The following is a 22,509-nucleotide window of genomic DNA, read 5'->3' as shown; positions in this document are numbered from 1 at the left end:
TCTAAAATTGAGAATAGATGGATTAGTTTCTTCCTTTAAGCATCAATTTGTCAATGAAACAAATCTTGAGGAATCCAAATAGGCTAACAAAGTGAAAAAAAAAACAATTGTCCTTTATAGCTTGCATTTTAAGTTATTTCCTTTCCTATAATGTTTTCTGAATTAATTTTCTTTGAGTAATCTAAAATTGAGAATAGATGGATCACTTTCTTCCTTTAAGGATCAATTTGTCAATGAAACAAATCATGAGGAATCCAAATAGGATAACAAAGTGAAAAAAAAAAACAATTGTCCTTTATAGCTTGCATTTTAAGTTATTTCCTTTCCTATAATGTTTTCTGAATTAATTTTCTTTGAGTAATCTAAAATTGAGAATAAATGGATCAGTTTCTTCCTTCGAGGATCAATTTGTCAATGAAACAAATCCTGAGGAATCCAAATAAGCTAACAAAGTGAAAAAAAAAACAATTGTCCTTTATAGCTTGCATTTTAAGTTATTCCCTTTGCTATAATGTTTTCTGAATTAACTTTCTTTGAGTATGTTAGGTCGTAGTTGGACCATATGGAGTGAGATCAAGAAGTTTTACTCATGGGTTGTTGCCCTGTCACCTTATTTGGATCTGTCACCTTATTTGGATCGTTGTCGTTCCATTTTGCTTTTGTTTTATACTACAATGTTACACAGCGGTTTTATATCTATATAATAAAGAATAGAAACAAAATGCATCCACCACTCTAAAACGATTCAGGAAGCCATGTGCAACACTCGGCATTCATTAAAAAAAAAGTTGGTCAATCTCATCGGTGTAAAAAATGATTGGTGAATCTGCAGCACTCAGTACATGTAATTTTTCAAAAAGTTTAAAATGTTACACAGTCAACACCTCTGTGAAAAGTAACGGATAGAAAGATGGTCTACGCACAAATTTAAAGAACTGAAGATATATATGTAAAGTGAGAAGTAACGGATAGAAAGAGGTTCTCCGCACAAATTTAAAGAAGTGATGATATAGCTCTGTACAGCACTCGGCATTGGAGATTTTTCAAAATTTAAAATGTCACACAAAGTAAACACATGTATTTGGATTTAACCATTTTCAGCTGTTGCATGTGATGATTGTGCTGAGAAAAGAATGGTTTTTTCTGTAGGATTTTTTTAATGAAATCTGGCAATTTTTTTTTGGAAATTCAAATTACAGCCGTCTAATTTCACAATTTTAGATGCTCTATATTTTTTTGAATATTGTAAATCCATTCCCACCATTAATAAAATTATTCAAACACTCCCAAATTAAAATTGTTATAAAAAACAAAATTTCACCAAAATAAATTGCCATAAGTTCACCAAAAAAATTGCCATCCTGACAAAATCAATCGTCGCCTGCTTAACCAAGTCGCTTTAAAAATAGCAAAAGTCAGTCATTTAAACGTATAAAGATGCTTAGATGTTAATTTTAAGTACTCTAATTTTAATTTATGGTTTACAGTGCCACGCAAGTTGTCCTTTATAATTGTTATACAATCTTCCGTTAATATAATTGTGCATGTTGTGAATGGCATCACATTATTTGTCGGCAGAATCTTTGCTTGGTTGCGTCGACATTTTTTCCCAAATAATTGTTTTTTAGATGGATTACAACTGGAGTATGGAATTCCTCCCTTCACGATAAATTTTCGTACAAATAATTGCATGATCGTAGGAGAATCCCACCGATCATATATGAAATATAAGCAACTGACAAAACACATATACCCGCAATGTGGCAATCATTTCGAAGAGATGTTTAGTTGCCTCTATATACACAATGTAGCAATCATTCCGAAGACATGTTTAGTTGCCATCATTCGCCAAAAAATGATTAGTTTGTTAGGACAGGAGAGAAAAGAAAAGCCATTTGTTACAAGTATATTTTATTAAAAATGAAAGAACAAAAATGTTTAAAACTTTGAACAGTTGTGAATAAATGATAATCATATGTTCTGAAAGTTGAAATGGTTGTGATAATCATAATCCTATGTTAAGGTATTGATAATTTGGTGGTGGTGGTTTGAGGCGGTGGAGGTATTGGTTGTTTGAGGCAGTGATTGCTCTGATATTTTGAAAATAATCAACCTTTCCAGAGGTATAAGGCAAACACGGCAGCTTCACTCAATGAACCTCTGACTTATCACGTGCGTTCGTAGCATATTAAACAATACCATTAATTTGACTACATATTGGAAAATACCCCTAAAAATCACATTATTTAACCCCCTACCAATACAACCCCAATACACCTTCCCAATTTCGAAAACCCCTACTTCCACTAGCTATTGTAGGTATCCATTTTTTATTAACATTTTTTATACCCTTTTTATATTTTTTCATTAACTTTGAGCTCTATTTTTTATATCTGCCAATATAAAAGCCCTTTACCCCCTATATATCCCCCCAATATATTATGTCATTTTTTCTTCAATACATATCCCCCAATATGAACCCACGGGTTATGGTATTGCTCCCCAGTGAAGCCTCGTGAAGGCAGAGTGACCCTCTTTCCCCATTTTTATTCATCCTCGTCATGGAGGGCCTTGGGAGAATGTTTCAAAAGGAAGGCGAGTCTTATTATATATATGGTCTTCGATTATATGGTTCAGACTTTCAATTACCCATCTTCAATTTGTGGATGACGTAATACTTTTTGGTCTACCTACATTGAGGGAGGTGCAATGAATGAACGAGCTTCTCCATAATTTTCTGGTAGTATCAGGCACTGTACTGAACAAAGATAAAACAAAGATATTTTTCTTCAATTTTTTAGGCCCAATTCAAAAGAAGCTTTGTTAGGTTACAGGTTATACCCATGGATTCCTCCACTCTAAATACTTGGGAGTGTTGATAGTTTGGAACTATCATCGAGTGTCTACTTGGGAAGATATTATAGAAAATACACGAAGTTGGTTGAATAACTGCGTACTTCAATCCCTTAATCTTCCTGGATGTCTGACCATGATAAAAGTTGTCCTCCAAGCGATCCAAACTATCAGCTATCCGTCATGGGCATAACCAACTTAGTGTGTCGATATCTAAGATCACTTTGGATGCAATTCTTATGGAGAGGATCTGGTAAAACATGTAAATGGGCCCTGATAGGATGGGAGAAGCTAATTTTTCCTGAATTGAAAGGTGGTCTCAGTATTAGGGATCCTATCATGGTCAGTCACTCTTATTCAATGAATCTTTGGTGGTTATGGGAGAATCATGGAAATGAAGTATCGAAAAGGGTTTGGGAGAGGAAGTATATGGCTCACACTTCCCAACCTATGTCTCACACCTCCTAGCTTCAGAGATTGCAATTCGAAGATCAAATAAAAGGGTCAGAAATATGGAATTGGCTGAATGACACAAAGAATTTGGTAAAACAATATGTTTTTTTGGAGGTACGAGACGGTAGAACTGCTTCCTTCTAGGAATATTCTTGGAAACAATTCCCCTTGCTAACAGAAAAAACTTTTCAGGATATAAAAATAAGGACTCAATCACAAGGCTTAATAAAGGTAGAAGGCTATTGGCAGTTGCCCACTTCCCCTCATGGTTGGAGATAGTGGGAATCGCAGGTAGATTGCCCCAAATCCCTTATTTCATTACCTTGAGAGGACTTTGAACAACTTCTCCAAGGTATTAAGTTCAAGAGCTCCAACAGTCCACACATTTTGCAATGGGGTAAAAGTCAAATAGGCTCTTTTCCTCTAAGGGAGGAGTATTCATTGATATCTAGAGCTCAACCCCAAATGGATGCTCGCATCTAGGAAATTATTTGGAGAACTTGTGGTTGGCCTAAAGTTTCCACCTTCCTTTGGAAGAGAGCATGGGGCCGTGCACTCACATGGGACTGATTACAAAGAATAGGTTTTGAAGGTCCCGTTAGGTTGTTTGTTATGTTTCAAAGAAGAAGAATCTTCCAATCACTTATTTATCTCTTGCAATTTTTCTTAGCAAGTATGGTAGCAATTTCATATTTTATTTCATCACAATGTGTCAAACACTGAAGACCTTAAATATTGGTTGGTAGCATGGCACAAAGTGAAGTTTAGACAACCGTTGATTCTACAACACATGGCAATTAATCCTCGACTTCTCAATTTGGAACCCATGGAAAGAACATAATATGAGAGTGTTCGAAGGTAAGCGTAAACCACTTAATTTGTTATGGGAGCTAATATGTAGGAATATTAAGGAAACCATGAGAGCTTTCCCTTTGGACACAAGAGATGGTAAAGTGGACAATGTTGATAAGATTATCCTACAAAATTAAAATTGGATGAAGGAAACATCATGTCTTATAACAAAAGACGTTCAAGATTAACTCACGAGAGTATATTTCAACCTCCTCCACAATATTTTTTGGCCCTATGTTTTGATGGGTCCTCAAGAGGAAATTGAGCTGAAGCAGGAATAGGAGGATTACTTCAGGATGAAAAATTAACTCCTCTTCACCTCTTTTCGTTTTCTTGTGGTAAAACAACAAACAAATTCGCTGAATTCTAGGTGTTAGAAAAAGGACTAGGAATCTCATAGAGGAAAGGAATACGGTTGTTGCAAATTTAGGGGGATTCCCAAATCGCAATTCAGATGGTGTAAAAAAATACTTTTAGGTCACCCTCCAGAGAAATTCATCAATATTTGGCACCTCCAGGAAGTTTCATACCATATTAAGGAACTATTGGAATCATTCGATTATGTCATATCTTTGCACACAAAGAGGGAAAGAAACAAGGTTGCAGATTATCTAGCCAATTGGGGGAGTAGTGAGAGAGATGTTGCAGTGGACGAAGATTGGAGGATAGCTTACAACATGAAAATTACCTGGAATTGATGAAGTGGGTGGAATATGATAAACAACAAGTGGAGGAACTGATCCCCGATGGGGGTGTCTTACTGGAAGTTGGTCATCGGTTACCTAGTTCCTTGACGAGTGGATTTCTCCTCTGCTAATCATTCACATGCACATCGCTTGTTTGGCCAATTTAGAGGAAGGCCTAGGGGACAGTTCCCTTGCCTCCACCTAGCATCATTTACTTCATGCATGGAAACGTCTTTTTCTTTGTAATGTCTTTGTATGGTGGAAGAGGTGCCACAATAAATTCATAAGAGGGAGGAGGAATCATGTTATTTCATAGGATAATCATGAGATGATCTGGTTTCTTGAGCAACTAAGGTTGTAAGTACATTCATGAGGATGGATACAATAGCGAATTAGTCTGATAGGAGATCAGGTCTCATTTATGACCTCACCTCTCAAAATTTCCTTAGGAAGATGTCTTTCTGGGAGAGTTTCAACACTTGGTGATTGCTAAGGTTTTCTTTTCACCTTGGCTTCGAGACTATCAACTATTCTATTGAGCATGCTAGATTGTATATTTTCTATGTGCATAAACAAAGGTGACAAATGTTTCCAGTGGATGCATGGTGGGAATACTTTAGCTGGAGGTAAGGCCAAGACTTTTCTTCTCCTTGTACTCAGGGCATGCCTTGCTAGGCAACCCTCTAATTTTTATTCTCCAAGTTGTTACTATGAACTTTAAGACTGGTTGTTTAATCTTGGTTGTTTCTCCGCAAATCCAATCTTGAAGTCACTCCACTTTCTCTCCATGGTTATTGTTACAGTTATATCTCATTCTGTGTTAGGTTAAATGGTGTAGTTTTTCACCTTATTTTGTTATGTCTCGGTTGCAATTGTGTTGTCTAGACAAATTGAGATCGGTTCATAGGACATTTATCCATGGTATTTTCTTAAAGTGTTTTTTGGTTGAGGGCTATGTGTCTCAGTCTCTGTGCAAATTCTTTTTTTGTGCTTTCTCCGTAAAATTTCCTCATGGCAATTGTTTGAGATTATCATCATCTTACCCTCAACAGATATCCAATCCCTCGAGCTATCTGGTATTTCCTTATTCCTGGTGTTGGTGGTGGGTGTCTGGTATGGTGACTCTTTGTAAATTTGGTTTTGATCACATCCTCGATTGGTCTTCCCAGATGACTTCGGTGGTTAATTCTGGGGATTCAAGTCCTGAACGGTTTCAAATTACACTGGGGCAGTTTCCCTCTCTATGTATGTACATCGATGACATTTACTTTAGTTTTCTTGATTATCAATGTGGATCTTGTGACAAGTACTATTTAATTATTTTTTCTCCTACTAGGTTATTTCATCCTCTCTTCATACCAATTCACTTTGTCTAGCCCAAAATAGTTAGGGTTAATAATATTGACAAGTATTTGGTAGTTATGCCCCCCTGTCAATGTTTAACCAATCGAAGAGGTGGATCACATGTTGAATCCTCTGCTAGGAACCACAAACTCGTTGGCTGGGAATCTATCTCAAATTTTTTTGATGCAGTTCCCTTTGAAGTCAGGAAGGAAATAAGAACTCTCGAAGCCAAAGCGGTCAGAACCTAAATGTAATTTTTTTATTTTGAGGTCAGTATTGGCAGCACCAAATGGGTGCTTGATCCTGGAAACCTCTGGATGAGGAGGTTATACTTCATGAATTCCATACACACACAGAGAGAGATGGAGACTCTCTTGAACATGGTCCTTTGCGATAAGAAGGTTGACAAATACAAGATCTTTGTGGGTCAGGACATTATTATATGGATGAGATCATGGTTCATTTGAGCAAGATGGAACACTATGTTGTCTCTGATTCAGATACAGATTTAAATATTCCCCCACATGGTGAAGTGGTTATAAATGCTCAACCAATCAACATGGTTACTCTAGAATCTTCTCCCGACCAACCAATAACTATCTTAGATGACTAAGTTTCTCCCTGGCTCTATTTCTGATTCATGTGTTTGTCGATCATGGTTTTTCCTCTTTTTTGGTTATCCCTCTTATGGTTTTCACAGTGGTGAGTCATCTAGTAGGAACCAGTTGAACTGTTCTCTCTTCTGTTTGTCTTCATGTTGTATGGAACTCAATTTTCTCACAATGTAATCTTTTGGCTAGTTTAGTGATTTTGATCAGTTAGTATCTCTCCAATTGTGATTTTTTACTGATCTCTTTCTCATTCTGGTCTTCAGACCAAGACAACATTGGGTGAAGCACATTAATCGCATGTAATTTTGTTTTTTTTGATATAAATGTAAATTATGATCAAATTTTACAAAAAAATGATAATTATATGTTAAGGTTTTTTATTCTGGTGTGAAAGTTTCGTATTTTTAAACTATCATTTTGAAATAATTTGTTATTTTCAAATTATTTATATGATTGAAATAATGTTTTTATAATTATTACTTATCAATTTTTATCGATATGGAATAGTGTATCAAAGGTATAAGGAAGTTAATATAAGTTTAAAAATGTGAAAATATTACATGAGGTTGGAATCATAAAAAAAGGTTGCATCTATCATATATAACAATTTTAACTATATACCGAGATAGGAATTGTTTGTTCTTATTGATAATTAACAATAAATATTAGTGATATATGAAAAATGAAATGCCCCATGAAGGGTATTTTTCCCCATGGAATTCTAATTCTTACTCCTAAGTGTGAAAATGCAAATATTAATTTATTGAGATTATAGCATAGAGTATGGAATTCATTAGTAGGTTAGTTTGTTAGAAAGTTCTTTGAAAACGTTTTGAGATAAAAGCTATAAGAAAACCTAAAAAAGTGCTCAAAAATGTTTTTTCAAATCACTTGACAATAATCCAAATGGTCTCCATGGTAATTTAGATGTATAATTGTTTGCCCAACAAATATAATAACTATGATGTATAGTTCTAAATCATCAAAAGTTATACATAAGACTACATGATATATCATGAGTATGACTACTAACTACACTTCTAGCTATCATTAAACTATGATATTGATGCATAGGTAGCCTCCATATCCTATAGATACCTTTCACTACAATCCTATAAATTGTAAAAGTTTTGAATTACTTACATTTTATAAAATAATACATCAATTTCTCCATTTATAACAATGGATGAGGCCTAATGTCGGGTAAAGATAACTATGAAAAATTGAAAATTAATATGTCTACATGATCTTACATCTCACAATACTTAGCTCATTGGTAATATGAACATTGTAAAAGACCAACACTAACAACCCCCTTAATCGAAGTGTAGGGAGTAAACATAAAGAAAAATTGGGTCCCGACAACAAGGTATGATAAGGTACCCAAGCACAATCTCTCATAAGTGGAGAAAAGAAGAAAATCCCATAGAAGAGAAAAAAGAAAGAAAAAAACTCATCTCCAAGAGAAGAGAAATATTTCAATGCACAAATAAGTATTTAGCTGAAATTGTAGATCCCACAATCATGTAATGAAAGGAAATAACAAAAGCCTTCTCCGATCAAGAAGTACTAAAAAACATGAAGATGAGAACTAAGAAACCTTAATGAGTTTGATTGATCTTTGAAGTAGAAGATGTTGCAAAGGCACATGAAATGCAAATGTTGAAAACTTCCTCATAAATGCTTCAAACAAAATAGACATTATTAATGAACGAAGACAAAGGCTTCAAATAGAAGTAACACCATCAACCAGAAAAATGAACAATGATTCTTGTATGTACGGAAGACTCATCCTGAATATGATACAACAACAATAATGAAGATGTATGAACATGGTCACAATCAAAATTGATAAAAGACAATCAACAACAACAAATTAATGAAAACACCATTTATCATCATCTAAATTCCCCCCATAAAACTTAACTGAGGGACTAGCAACAATCAACAACCTTTGTAATCAAACTGCGCCCCCCTCCCCTTGAAACTCAAGTGGAGGACTAGTAGCAACCAATGACCTTTATAATCAAACTTCCTCCCCCCAAAATATAACTGAGGAAGTAGCTACAATCAACATCAAATAATATGAACATTGTATAATTTCCTAACCTATGAGACACAACAGTATGAATTCCACACACATCTATTCAAATGATGCCATGACTATCTGTTAATCCAACCACAATTGATCTCAATGGTTGGAGCTAGTAGAGGGTTGATCTTGTCATGTTGTTTCTACAATGATATGAATGCATAAGTACTATGTTTCTAATTCTTGGGTAAAATCCTTTGAGATGAAGGATCAAAATTTTGATTTGCACGCTCAAATATAGGTGCAAGAATAAGAGGACAACCCTGTACATCAAAAACGTTGTCTTATACAACATCATTTTTAGCCATTTCAATAGACTACATAACTCAATAAACAAGGGATTTCTCTTCCAAAAATATAATATGAACTGCACCTATAATAAAAGACACCGTCCATGATTTAACAAGGTTGGATGTAGGAATTAAAGGACTAGAAAAAACATATCCAATACCTACTCTAGATTCTTTTACTTTATGGGAAATTGAAACAATGATACCCTATCCATTATTTCTAATTCCTCCTTCGGTATATCCCTTTTTTCTCAACATGTGGGACCCAATACCGATTGTGTGTTTTTCAAATATAGGTGACACAAAGGCATGTTATGTTGCACAATCAACAACATCAAGCTTAACATCGTGAATGGAGGAAGTAGGCGAGTTCGACAGTTCCATTGCAATAGCCTCCCTCTCAGTATTTTGTAGGTGACTAACATCCTATTCAGTTTTTTGCTTGCATTTTTACAAATCCTAGATAATCTTGTTCTTCTTCATCAATTACAACAAAAATCTGTCATGATCTTTTTTTAAAGTATGTTATTCGTCAAAGAATCTATTTTTATCTTCGTGAAAAGGGGAAGCTTCTCCAAGAGGCATTTCCATGGAGGATTTTAAATAAGCAATATCAACTATTTTATGATCATTTTGCTCCTTTAGCTTGCAAATTTGGTTCTTCAAGAATGCATTTTCTAAGCTAGATAGGGGATCAACATTCTCCAAAAAATCAAGAAGGTCAACTTGGATCTAATACAATGTAAGAGTTTTTAATTACTCACATTTTATGAAAAATAAATAAAGAATTCCTTCATTTATAACAATGGAGGAGACACAATGTTATCTAAAGATATTTGTGACAATTGCGCATGTAACAACCCTATATGAACTTATAGCTCACAACACTTAGCTCATTGGAAAAGTGTGTGCTTGAAAAAAATAAAATTTAAATAGATATGTTTTTCCATCAACATAAATACCAAAACCAATCCATAAACATAAAAAATAGAGTAAATAGCCATTGAAGTTCACCTGACAAAATGACTATAAGCACAACAAATTAAATGCACAGCAATTAAAACATCACATATGATAGTGAATGTTTTCTTGATACAAGTGGTTTAATTGGTCATTACATTAATCTCAAAAACATTTAGGAAATTTACATCAAATACTAATTTGATTTTTCTCCTTCAAAAATTACAATGAAATCTAAGTCCTTTCAATTTTTCATAGTGCAAGCTTGTTGTTATGGTTTTCAACTAGACATACTACATTTAACCAAGAATTTTGAAAACTCATACTTTTATCTATATTTGTTGTTGAGGTTTTTCTTCACTTTAATTTTTATATTCTTCATCCTCCTCTTCTTGTTCATTCTCCTTCATCCTCCTTTCTTCCAGTCTTTTTCCTCTTTCTTCTCTTCTTCTCTATTTTTTCTTCATTTTCTCATTTATTTTAAAAATATCATTCATCTCTTATTTTTATTTCTGCCAAGTGAGTTATCCTCTTTTAAATTTTTTTTATGAAACTTCCTTCCTCCTTCCTCTTCATGCTCATTTTTTACCTTCTTCTCTAGACTCATAAGTTCATTATGCATCCCTCTAGCATTTACATTTTTCCTTTTCTTATTATTACTCAAAAGACCCAAAAACAAATAAAATCTCATAATTGTTTGCTACCTATCTTGTCATGGTTTTTAATATTGTTGAGAATAAAGAAAACTTTTCATTGGAAAATTGTTACACGACGTTTAGTTAACCTAGCATATCAAATTTTTTCAATAACTAATTAAAACAAAGATATATGCCCCTAATTTAATCTCCATTATTTACTAGCGCAACCGTATAACTTAAATGGTTCATAAGTGCGAATAGGAATCAATCCATAATAAGCATGAAAACACTTGCTTCAACATACATATCAAGTTCTAATATTAAAAAAAAAAGACTAAGAATTAATTAAATTATAACTTTATTTAAAATATATGATTTAAACATATATACATTTTTTAAAACATGTAACAAGATTCTTAACCATGGGGATTCACCCCCACTTTATCATGGATATTCTTAATCTATAAATAGGTTTTTTTATAATACCATGGACCAATACCACGGCTTATCGATACCACATGACTAAAAAGTCATAACTCTCTCCATATGACATTTGTTCATATGACATTTTATTTAATTAATGAATTTAATTAAAAGGGACAAAATGCATTACTTTGGAAATAAATCTCAGTCGTTGATTTGTGTATACTTCTAAAACTATTCTAGAATATTCTATGGATGTTAAATCCATACCATCTACCTATTAATTATTTATAATTAAATTAAAATTATGGAAAAAAAATTCCAAAATAAATATGCATATACAGATAATTAGGTGGGCCTTAGAGCTAAGCGCAAATTATCATTGGTTGACCCATGATTGGACATCAATCCTTCAATTGTGGTAGAGAAAATCAAACCATATAGGTTGATATAGAAAGTTTCAATTACAATCAACCACTAAAATGTTTTAAGTTGATGGCTAAGGGATGATTTTATGTCATATACAATATTCGAAACTTCCTCATGGATATTGCCCTGAAGAATAAGGTATGGGAATCGAAATTTGGTCGTTCACTTTGAAATTTTTGATGGCCAGGATTAATCTATGCCTTTAGACATGCGGAAAACCTTGAGAGGGATGTGGTTAAAGATAAAAGGATAGTTTTATATTCCAATGTAAAGGATTAAGTTTAAGGTCCCACCTTACCAACCATCAAGAGTATAGAGGAGTAAAGATTACGTTGAACACTATCACTCAATTTTTTTTTTACTCATAATATGACTAACTTGGTTATCATGAAGGCCGTGTTCCTTCATTTATTCAATATAAAAATATTACATAAGAAGTTAGGGATAACTTTCCCTTAAAATCAATTCCAAAATGCATTTCTCCTCAAGTTTAAAAGAATATAGCATGTGTTATTTTCATACTTATACATGAGTTCTAAGCAAGAGTAGAAATAAATTCCATCATAATGCCATGTGTGAGCATTAAGCTTAATAAACCTATTTGACCCCCTAGATTATGCTAAATAGGTTCCACTTATTGACTCTTTATGTTATGTAACTAGCTCATAAAATAGAATAATAGATAGATCAACGACTTCAAAATTATCCTCTTTGATGGGGAAACCTCCTTTACATTACAAATCAACATTTCTTAGATGATTCAAATGAAAAAACATCCTTTTCATATATAGGAGTCTAAGGGGTTAAAATATAATCAGAGACGACATAACAATAATAATGAAAGGGAACAACAATAACAATAGTGGGCTTCTATGGGGCGCAATAATAACAATATGGGGAAAACAGGGGCACAACAATAAAAATAAGGAGCTACAATGAAAATAATAATGGGGGAATACACTATTATTATAGGGACCTAACATGCCCCTCTCCTTAAAAAAAGTGTTGTCCTCAATGCTTGAGTAGTTTTGGATGCTTCTGTATAAAATTCTCATCCTCCCATGTGGAATATTCAGCGGATAAGTTCTTCCAATTGATAAGATACTTTGAAATTGATCAATTTCATAGCTGTCAAGTTTTTGTTTATGTGATTGCTTCAGGTTCCAATATTATTTTTCCTTCCTCATCAAGTTCTGGCAATATTGTTTGAACTGGGATCTTGTCACCTATAACCTTCTTTAGGCATGAAACATTTAAAACTAGGTGCACTCAGGAAGATGTTGGAAGCTCCAGTTTGTGTACCATAGTACCAATCTTTTGCAACACTTTGTATGAACCACAATGCTTTGGTGATAATTTATTATCCTTCTTAGCTTTCTAGAAGGATATTTGTTTGTATGGTTGTAGTCATAGAAATACCCAACCACCTACATCAAAACTTCTTTCACTGCACTGTTGATCTTCCTGTTCTTTCATTCTATTTTGTGCCAAGGTGAGGTTATCCTTGAAGAGTTTGAGAACTTGTTGTTGATGCTTGATGTGATGGAGAGTGGATGATATCCATAAAGTTCCATAAATGGGGTCATTTTTGCTCTAGTATGGAAGGAAGTGTTATACAACCATTCAGCCAGAGGCAACCACTTGACCCATTGTGTCTGTTTATTAGATACAAAGAAATGAAGATATCCTTACAAACATTTGTTCAACATCTCAGTTCTCCCATCAGATTGAGGATGATAAGATAAGCTATGAGCTAACTGAGTACCCAGACAAGAAAATAATTCCGTCCAAAAATTTCGAGTGAAAATGGGATCTTTGTCGCTTACAATAATCTTTGAGTTTCCATGTAGCTTTTGAATTGTTTCCATAAATGAAGTAGCAATTGTATTGACTTTAAATGGATGAGACAATGCACAAAAGTATTCATACTTGGTAAGTCTATCAACTACCACCATAATGAAACTATTTCCTTCGGACTTGGGTAAACCTGTGATAAAATCCATTGAAACTTCCTCCAAACGCTAACTTGGAATGGATAAAGGTTGTAATAGACCTGGGATCTTAATTGTCTCAACTTTATTTTGTTGGAAAACCAAACATTCTGCCACAAACTTTTGAATATCAGATTTAAGGACATCCCAAAAAAATTCCTTCTTAACGCTATGGTAAGTTTTTAAAAATCCTGAGTGCCCTCCTAAGGGAGAGGTGTGCAATTCTAGAAGAATCTTTTATTTCAGTTGGGAATTCTTATAGAGGTATAAGCAATCTTTGTACCATAATGATTCATTTTTCTAGATAAATGTATCAAATGTACTAGGATCTTGCTGCAACTTTTGAATGAGTACACAACATCTTCGCCATTCTTCAATTCATCCCTTGCTTCATTTATCCAGTCCGGCTGGATGATAGAAATGGAATAAATCAATGCTTTCACATCCTCATCCTTTCTTGAAAGTGCATTTGCAACAATATTTTTCTTCCCTTATTTGTATATGATTTCAAAGTCATAACCGAACATCTTTGTGACCCATATTTATTTCTCTTCTGAAGGTATTCTTTGTTCTAAAAATTATTTAAGACTATCATGATCCGTTTCTACCTTAAAGTGTCTTCCCATTAGGTAAGGTATCCATTTCTTAAGTGAATGTAGTGTTGCCAACATTTGCTTCTCATAAATAGATCTGTGTAAATAATTTCCTCTAATTAGATAAATTTCAAAAGTAATGGGTCTTCCTTCTTGCATTAAAACAACATCAATTCCATTTCCTGAGGCATCACATTCCAGAATAAAGGATTTTTTTAAGTCTGGCGTAGCTAAGATCGGTGCTTGGCACATTTCCTATTTAAGATGTTCAAAGGCCTTTCTTGCTTCTGGAGTCCAAGAAAATGCATCTTTCTTCAGTAATGTTGTTAAAGGTGCTTCTACTCTCCCATAATTCTTAACAAACTTTTGATAATACCCTGTCAACCTGAGAAATCCTCACAAATGCTTTATGGATATGGGTATTTTCCATTCCTTAATGGCTTTAATTTTTCTAAGGTCTACCTTAAAACCTTCATGAGATATAATATGACCCAAATATTCCACCTCCTATACTCCAAAGAAACATTTGAAGGATTTTGCATATAATTGCTTCTCCTCCAATAGTTTGAGCACCCCTTCAACATGTTGAACATGATCCTTCAAAGATTTGTTGTAGATTAGTATATCATCAAAAAATACTAACACAAATTTTCTAAGGAAGGGTTTGAAAATGAAATTAATCAAACCTTGAAATCTAGAAGGTGCATTAGTAAGGCCAAAAGGCATCACCAAAAAAACATAATGACCCTTATGAGTTCTAAATGCTATTTTCAGAATGTCTTCAGTCTTCATTCTGATTTGATGATATCTTGAACAAAGATCCAAATTAGTGAAGTAAATTGCTCCATCTAATTCATACAATAATTCATAAATGATAAGAATGGGAAATTTATATTTAATAGTGATATTTTTTATCTCCCTATAATCTGGATACATGCACCATGATCCATCCTTCTTGTGCACCAATACTAACAGAGCAAAGAAATAACTTTGACTAGGTTGAATTATACCAGCCTCTAGCATTTATGCAACCATGCGTTCAATTGCACTCTTTTGGGAATAAGGATATTTGTAAGGCTTGATGTTTGGAGGAACACTTCCTGGAATCAAATGAATAACATGATCATGATCAAAAATAGGTGGGAGGCCATTGGGAGTCTCAAATACCTTGGAATGATTGTCCAAGAATTTTTGGGGATCTGGAGAAATAGATGATTTTGATGTGGGAACCTCTAGTGAACATACTTGTGCAATTACGCCTCGTTTCTCTTTATTTAGAAGCTTTATCATGCTGTTGTAGCTGATTATATTTATCGGTTTCCCTGTGATACCCCTTAATTCAACTTCCTTTCCTTCTCAAAACAATTTCAAGAAAAGTTCTTGAAAATTAAAAGCTATCCTACCCAAATATTGTAGCATTGGAATCCTAGTACAACATCATCACCACCCTTTGGAATGGAAAGCATTAGACTATTCAATACATATTCTCCCATGTATAGCTTGATATTATGGCACTTTCCAAAGAAATTTATGGTTCCTCCATTTGCAACCATCACTTGACACTCTGGTGCTAGATATAGGAAGTAATTCAATTCTTTGGCTATCTTAAAATCAATAAAATTATGGGTACTACTTGAATCAATCACCACTATTACCTTTTTCTTCTTCATGTCCTTATATCTTCAGATTTTGAGGAGTGGTAATTCCTACCAATGCATTTTAAGATATGGCTGGATCCATTTCTTCTTTCTCTAGGGTTGGTTCCTGGTGTATATCCTCTTATTTTGACGTTTCTTGTTCCTTTTCTTCCTCCTCTTCGCAATCTATGTAAAATAATTTCTTCTCAGCACACTTATGAGCTTTAGTGTATTTTCTATCCCAACTGTAACAAATCCCTTTTGCTCTTTTTTCTTCCAATTGTTGTGGTGTCAACCTTGTAGGTTGTGGAAATCTACAGGCAGTAACACTTCGATCTTTATAGTTGTGAGAGGTAGGCTTCCTTGGTGCCATAATTTTTCTTGCCAACCTATATGCCTTCTCCAATGAATCAGGTTCCCAAAGGAAAACCTCATGTTGGATGTCATCCTTTAAATTCCCTATGAACACGTCAATCCTACGCTCCTTTGGAATATCATTTACCCTTATATTCAATTTTTTTGATGTCCTCAATGTGCTCCACCATTGAACCCTTTTGTTTGAGATTTATCAATTGGCTAAGTAAGGTGTTTCTCCTTGTATCCTCATAATGTGCTATCATTTCCTTCGTAAAAATTTATCAAGTGACAATTTGTTTACAAGAGAAAAGTCGTCGATAACATACAAACTGATTGGGTTCCAAATATAAAGTTGCAATGCGTACCTTTTATGTGTTTTTCACATTATGGAGATTGAAATACTGCTCCATCTGTAGTATCCGTGTTACGGGATCCTTGCCATCAAACTTCCTCATATCAATCTTTTGGATGTCGTGGGTCTTCAATCCAAAGTTAGAGTCTATGAAATCACGATTAAAATTTATTTTGTTCTCATCATGAGTTTCCTCTACTACCCTTTTGCCATTAGGAAGTCTTTCTTCTAGCAAATTTGTCAAACCTTCCATATATTTCTTCAAATCTTCAAAGTTTCCTTTTAGTTTTTCTTCTATACCATTGGTGACATTCTTTAAACCATCCGTCTTAGCTTCAATTACTTCTTTGTGAGAGAAAAATTTATTGCACTTGGTCTCGTAATTTTGATATATCATGTTGTATTTATTCCTCTTCTTCATGTTTCATAGTAGAGATTTTGGGTTGCTTACTAGGTTTTTCCATTTTCTTTCTTTGGGTCATCAATTAATGATAATTATGCTTCACAATGCACTTTGAATAACTTCAAACTAATTTCTCAAACAAAAATTATCCAAATTAAAAAAAAAAAAAAAAAAAACTACACATTTTTTGTTTTCGCTTTGAAGAAGCTCAATATTGAATCTGATGTATCTCTATAATTTCAGATCTCCAAGGTTTGAAATTGCGTCTCCAATAAAGTGTTATGCCCAATCTCTCATGATGACCTGATTATAGACTAGTTCAGTAGAGTGAAATTGTATGAAGTGTCACATATCAGTGTTTCGACCTTCAGCCTTGAAAACAATACCCAACCAACTACAATATGTCCTCTTTCTGTCGCTTGTTACTAAATTTGAATTCGATGCTTAGAGAGAAAGTTATGACGATTTTCTAAAGGTCGCCTATTTGAGATTGAATTATAGAGCATGGAAAAACCCTAACTTCCTCTGATCATATCTTCGACAATTTAGCGAGAAAAGCTCTGAAATTTGTACACGAGGTTCACCAAGATTTCATATCAAATGGGTTTTAATTTCATCATCTCAAGCATAGTAGAAAAAAGTTATAGCGAAAATTCCACGATGGCCTGTTGAAGCATTGAAACACTAAAATCCAAAGTTCTGATACCAAATTTTATGTAACCAACTCAAAAAATAGAATAAGAGATAGATCAATGACTTCAAATTTAGCCTATTTGAGGGGGAAACCTCCCTTACATTACACAAATGAACAATTATATGATGATTGAAATTTAAAAACCTCCTTTCTCTATATAGGAGTCTAAGGGGTCACAATATAATTAGAGCTGACATAACAATAATAATGTAAGGGCACAACAATAATAATAAGGGGCTACAATGACAATAATAAAGGGGGAATACTCTAGTATTATAGGTACCTAAAACTTTACAACATAACCACAAAGTATGCCACAAGAACCTAAAATATCCTGCTCTTATTACAAAAATCATATATAAGGGCATGATTATTAATCTACCTATAACAAAGTGACTGAAAGAGGAATATTCCTATATTAATCAAAAAATCTAATGATATGTTTATGAAATGGATGATTGGAATCACAAAATATATTGACTCAACAATGTTTCCAAATTCATCAACTAAAAGTTCTCATTCCCAAGTATTAAGGAAAAACAATTATTTGTAGAATGGCATTGCTTCAATCATGAGACTTGTATAATGAATGTTACAGCAAGAGTAGCTACTGCTACAAATTCATAAGCATATTATTCTTCAAAGAGTTCCAAGTAAAATAATGGAATTGCCAAAATTGGGCACAATTAGTTGTTTGCTACAAGTACTCAAGCATAAGACTACACACATGAATACAATGTAGTTTGGACAACTTATTGTGCTCACTTTTACAAGTAATTAAATCCTACAGATTTGGTTACTATAAAATCATTTCCAACAACAAGGTTGGGACAGGAAAAAGGTATGATTTCTCTTCATAAACTACTTCATCTATCATTCATCCTTATAAGATTATCTTCGTTTATAGATTAAAATGAGGAAATATCAGCTAAAATTGGATGAAACTATTTGGTGATGGAATAGGCAAGTCTAGTATGAAAAACTGATACTTTTCTATCTTTGCATGCAAAGATGCAGATTGGGCAAACGATGTTCAGTTGGCAGAATAACACAAGGCCATAAAAGGGAAAAGCCACGGCATCATGGACAAACAAGGAAGCGGAAGATCAGTTCGAACATTCCAGTTTTATCACATGATCAGATTTTATAGTGTGAAATCCTTAGGATCCCCTGATCCTGAGTATTCACTTTTATACAAGTTTCTCTTTTATGTTATATATAGGGCCGAAAGGAAATTAGATATAGTTCAGACTTTTAATTTGTAATTATTCTTTTTGAAACATATATGTTGTTATATTAGTGACTCTGTCAGCTGTTACTCCAAATTAATGAAAGAAGGTTGTGTTTAATACATCTTCGTATTCTGAGCTTTTATTAAGCAAAGGCTTCTGGCAACTCTGGGCCTAGTCACAAGAAGTTCCAATGCTCCTTTGTGTTATAGTTTTATATTCAGTCTTTTCAATTGATTTAATGTTCAGTTATTTCATTTATCGTGAAGATTTGTGATATTGATTTATATTGTTGTTCAATTAGATTCAGAGTGAAGTCGTGAGATATACTTAAGTAGCGCTTTGATTAGAATGAGTGAATTCATGTTGATAGCATATTGTTGTTCATTTGAATAAATGTTATCAAAGATCTTGAAAGACAAGACTGATTAACTTCTACAGATTGCAATATAGAACGTTTGCCATTTAGGAATCTTTTATTGCTATTTGTTGTTCAATTACCGATTGTTGTTCAATTATCGATTGTTGATTGTTGTTCACTTACTGTTGTTGTTCAATTGAGTAATGCAGATTGATTTGGGTTGTTATAGATTAACAGTGTTGTTCAATAGTCATAGTTTCTTTACTTAAGCTTATTTGAATGATTCTAAGTGTAATTCTTATTTGCATTTAGTTTCAATTGATTTCGGAACAAGTTGCATAGAATTGCAGAGTGTGTTGAGAGTATTTCTTCCATAGATAGTGCTTTTCAAAATTGTGTGAATTGAATTGAAGAATTATCCTTTAGTGATTGCAACGATTCATCATTAGATAACCTCTAGATTCACTACACATACTGTGTTGGTACTCTTGAGATAAAAAGACTTACCTCGGGTTGACAACTAATGTAGGGATTAAGATTTCCTCTAAAAAGACATCTTAGTGAGCCAACAAAAGAGTTCCAAGTAAAACAATGGAATTTCCAAAATTGGGCACAATTAGTTGTTTGCTACAATTACCCAAGCATAAGACTGCACACATGAATACAATGCAGTTTGGACAACTTATTATGCTCACTTTCACAAGTAAATAAATCCTACAGATTTGGTTACTATAAAATCATTTCCAACAACAACCTATTTTCTTTCATGATATCTTCAGATAATAAAAATAACAATTGTCCTATTTTCTATTCACACTTCAACAACTTATTAAACTCATTTTCACATTCATACAAAATCTTGCAAACATAGGAAGTTACATATATTAAATAACCTATTCATAAATATCTAGTAAATAAAAGTTACTGTCAGTAAGACATTTAATCTAAAAATTTATATGCACAAAATCTACAGCCATTGAGGCCTTTTGACAAACACTTTGCAAGCATGAAATCTATAGCCATTAAGGCCTCTTAAGAAACACTTTGCAAGTAGGAAATTTACAACCATTGAGGAATTGTGTCAAACACTTTGCAACCATGAAATCTATAGCCAATGAGACTAAAAGAAACATTTTAAAAGTTCATTGAATAGGTTAGTCTCATCAATATAGATCACCACATAAATCGGTTTTTTTTTAGCAAAACCAAACAATAGACAATCCATACAAGCAACAACAAATTTGAAAAATTGCCCATATTAGAGAATTGGAGTATGAAAACCTATTTTTTTCAATCAAAGTGGTTGTTAGATGGCAAAAAGGTACAGATACCCCCTGATATTAAGCTTAATCGTAACGACAATTCCTGGAAATGTGATTCTTTAAAACAACAACAGAAAAATTCATACTATCTCATTTATCATTTTTATCAAACACTTAGTGTGCAATCTTTATCTACACTCTACATGGAGAAATAAAACCAAAATTTATGCTAATATGATATTTTCATCAAACTCATGACAACCTACTATGGACAAAAATTCATTATAAACTGAACTTAAAAACTTTGGCAACACATCCTTGTTTTAATCCCCCTGCATGTACATTCTCATACATAGTTGTCATGAAAATGTTAACTCATTATTGGTTAGCTTAGAAATAACTTTCTAAATATTCATAATTTTGTATTAATTTAAAGTAGCAATTTCCAATAAATTTAAATTTTCCACAACACTTTAAAACGTAATAAGAAACCAAAATTTTAAGAACATTGATAGATATACCTGACAATGTATATATGTAGCTACAAAAAGATGAGAGTATGATACATCTCAGATATCCTTACCAACTCATTGCGAACCATCCAGTTTTCCACCCTACCATATCCAAGGAGAACTTCTCCCCTTTGAAGCCCCGAGTTGTAAGAGCTCCCAAGTAGTACCAAAATATAGTAGTAGAGAGATATACACGACACAATGAGGAAGATACGCATCACTTCCTCTCAATACTACTCATGAACAACTCCACCTGGTATAAATACTTAGTAATTTAGTTTACATATTTCATATTCATTTCAACAACATTTGGCTACTCTCCAAGACTCTCCCTCTCACAATCCGCTTCAAGTATTTCAAACACTTGGCATTACAATGCACCTCCCCCCTTTTAAGTGAGAATACATGAGACACATATATAGGAGGAGCAAAAAATTATTTTCATAAAGGAGGAGTAATATTAATGCATTGTATTCCATTTATAGGAGTGTAACTCATGCCATTAAGGAGAGATATGCATGCCTTAGTTAAGGAGAGTGTAACTTATTCATTAAAGAGAGTGTAAGATGAATCTTTTATGACATGTCTTTAATGAGTGTAAGAGGAATATGGCATTCTTTGATGAGTGCATAAAAGAGAGTGTAATGTATTATTAAAAGAGAGAGAGATTTACATAGAGCCATGAGAGTCATCAAGGAGAGAGGTGTTGGGAGTGGTTTTTAACCTATTTTCTGCACATTCTTTCCCCTGTTTTGACCTTTCTATCCCCCAGGCCTATGACTTTATATGACCAAATTCTTTGTTTTCTTACCTTTTTAACCTATTCTACTGTCATGTTACTTTGTTATATTTTACAGAATAATATGAGACTTTATTCCTTTTTGTGGCTAACTGGGAGAGAATTGAAGAAGTATTTTAGGAATTTCTTATTTTCAAGTGCTAGCTCGCGAGAACGAAGCTATGAAGCAGACAGGCAGCAAGGATTAACTACAGGAAAGGGTAGAATGGTTCACTGTTACACCCTGAAGTGTTGTTACAGGTTGCTGCTACACATTAGATGTTGTTACAGGTTGTTGTTACACATTAGATGTTGTTACTGTTAGCTCTGCTACGTGCTGCTGATTTTCCAGGAGGAGGAATAAGTTTGGTCCTTGGTTGCTGGCTCAAAGATGGTTTATAATGGTTATCTTTGCCTCTCCCTATTTTCCCGCTCACTTCCTTTTACTCTGTCGCCTTCGTTTCCTCCTTCCCCTTAAATCCTCCTTATGCTCTTTAAACCCCTTTTATCCCTGTTTTACACCCACTTTTGGCATAAAACCCTTGTTTACCTAGCTCCCAGGTGTTTATGTTTAAAAACCTTATAAAACCCTCAAAACCCTATATAAACCCATTATGTGTTTAGTCCCCAGGCGCTTAAGTCTTAACACTTATAACCCACATGACCATATTCACAAAGCCGCGGGGTCTTTTCACCCGTCACATCAATC

The sequence above is a fragment of the Pinus tabuliformis genome, chromosome 6, assembly GCF_031772625.1.
Source record: "Pinus tabuliformis cultivar Carrire ecotype Pingquan chromosome 6, CPIR1, whole genome shotgun sequence".
In the NCBI taxonomy this organism is placed as follows: domain Eukaryota; kingdom Viridiplantae; phylum Streptophyta; class Pinopsida; order Pinales; family Pinaceae; genus Pinus; species Pinus tabuliformis.
This window is presented reverse-complemented; position numbering follows the sequence as displayed.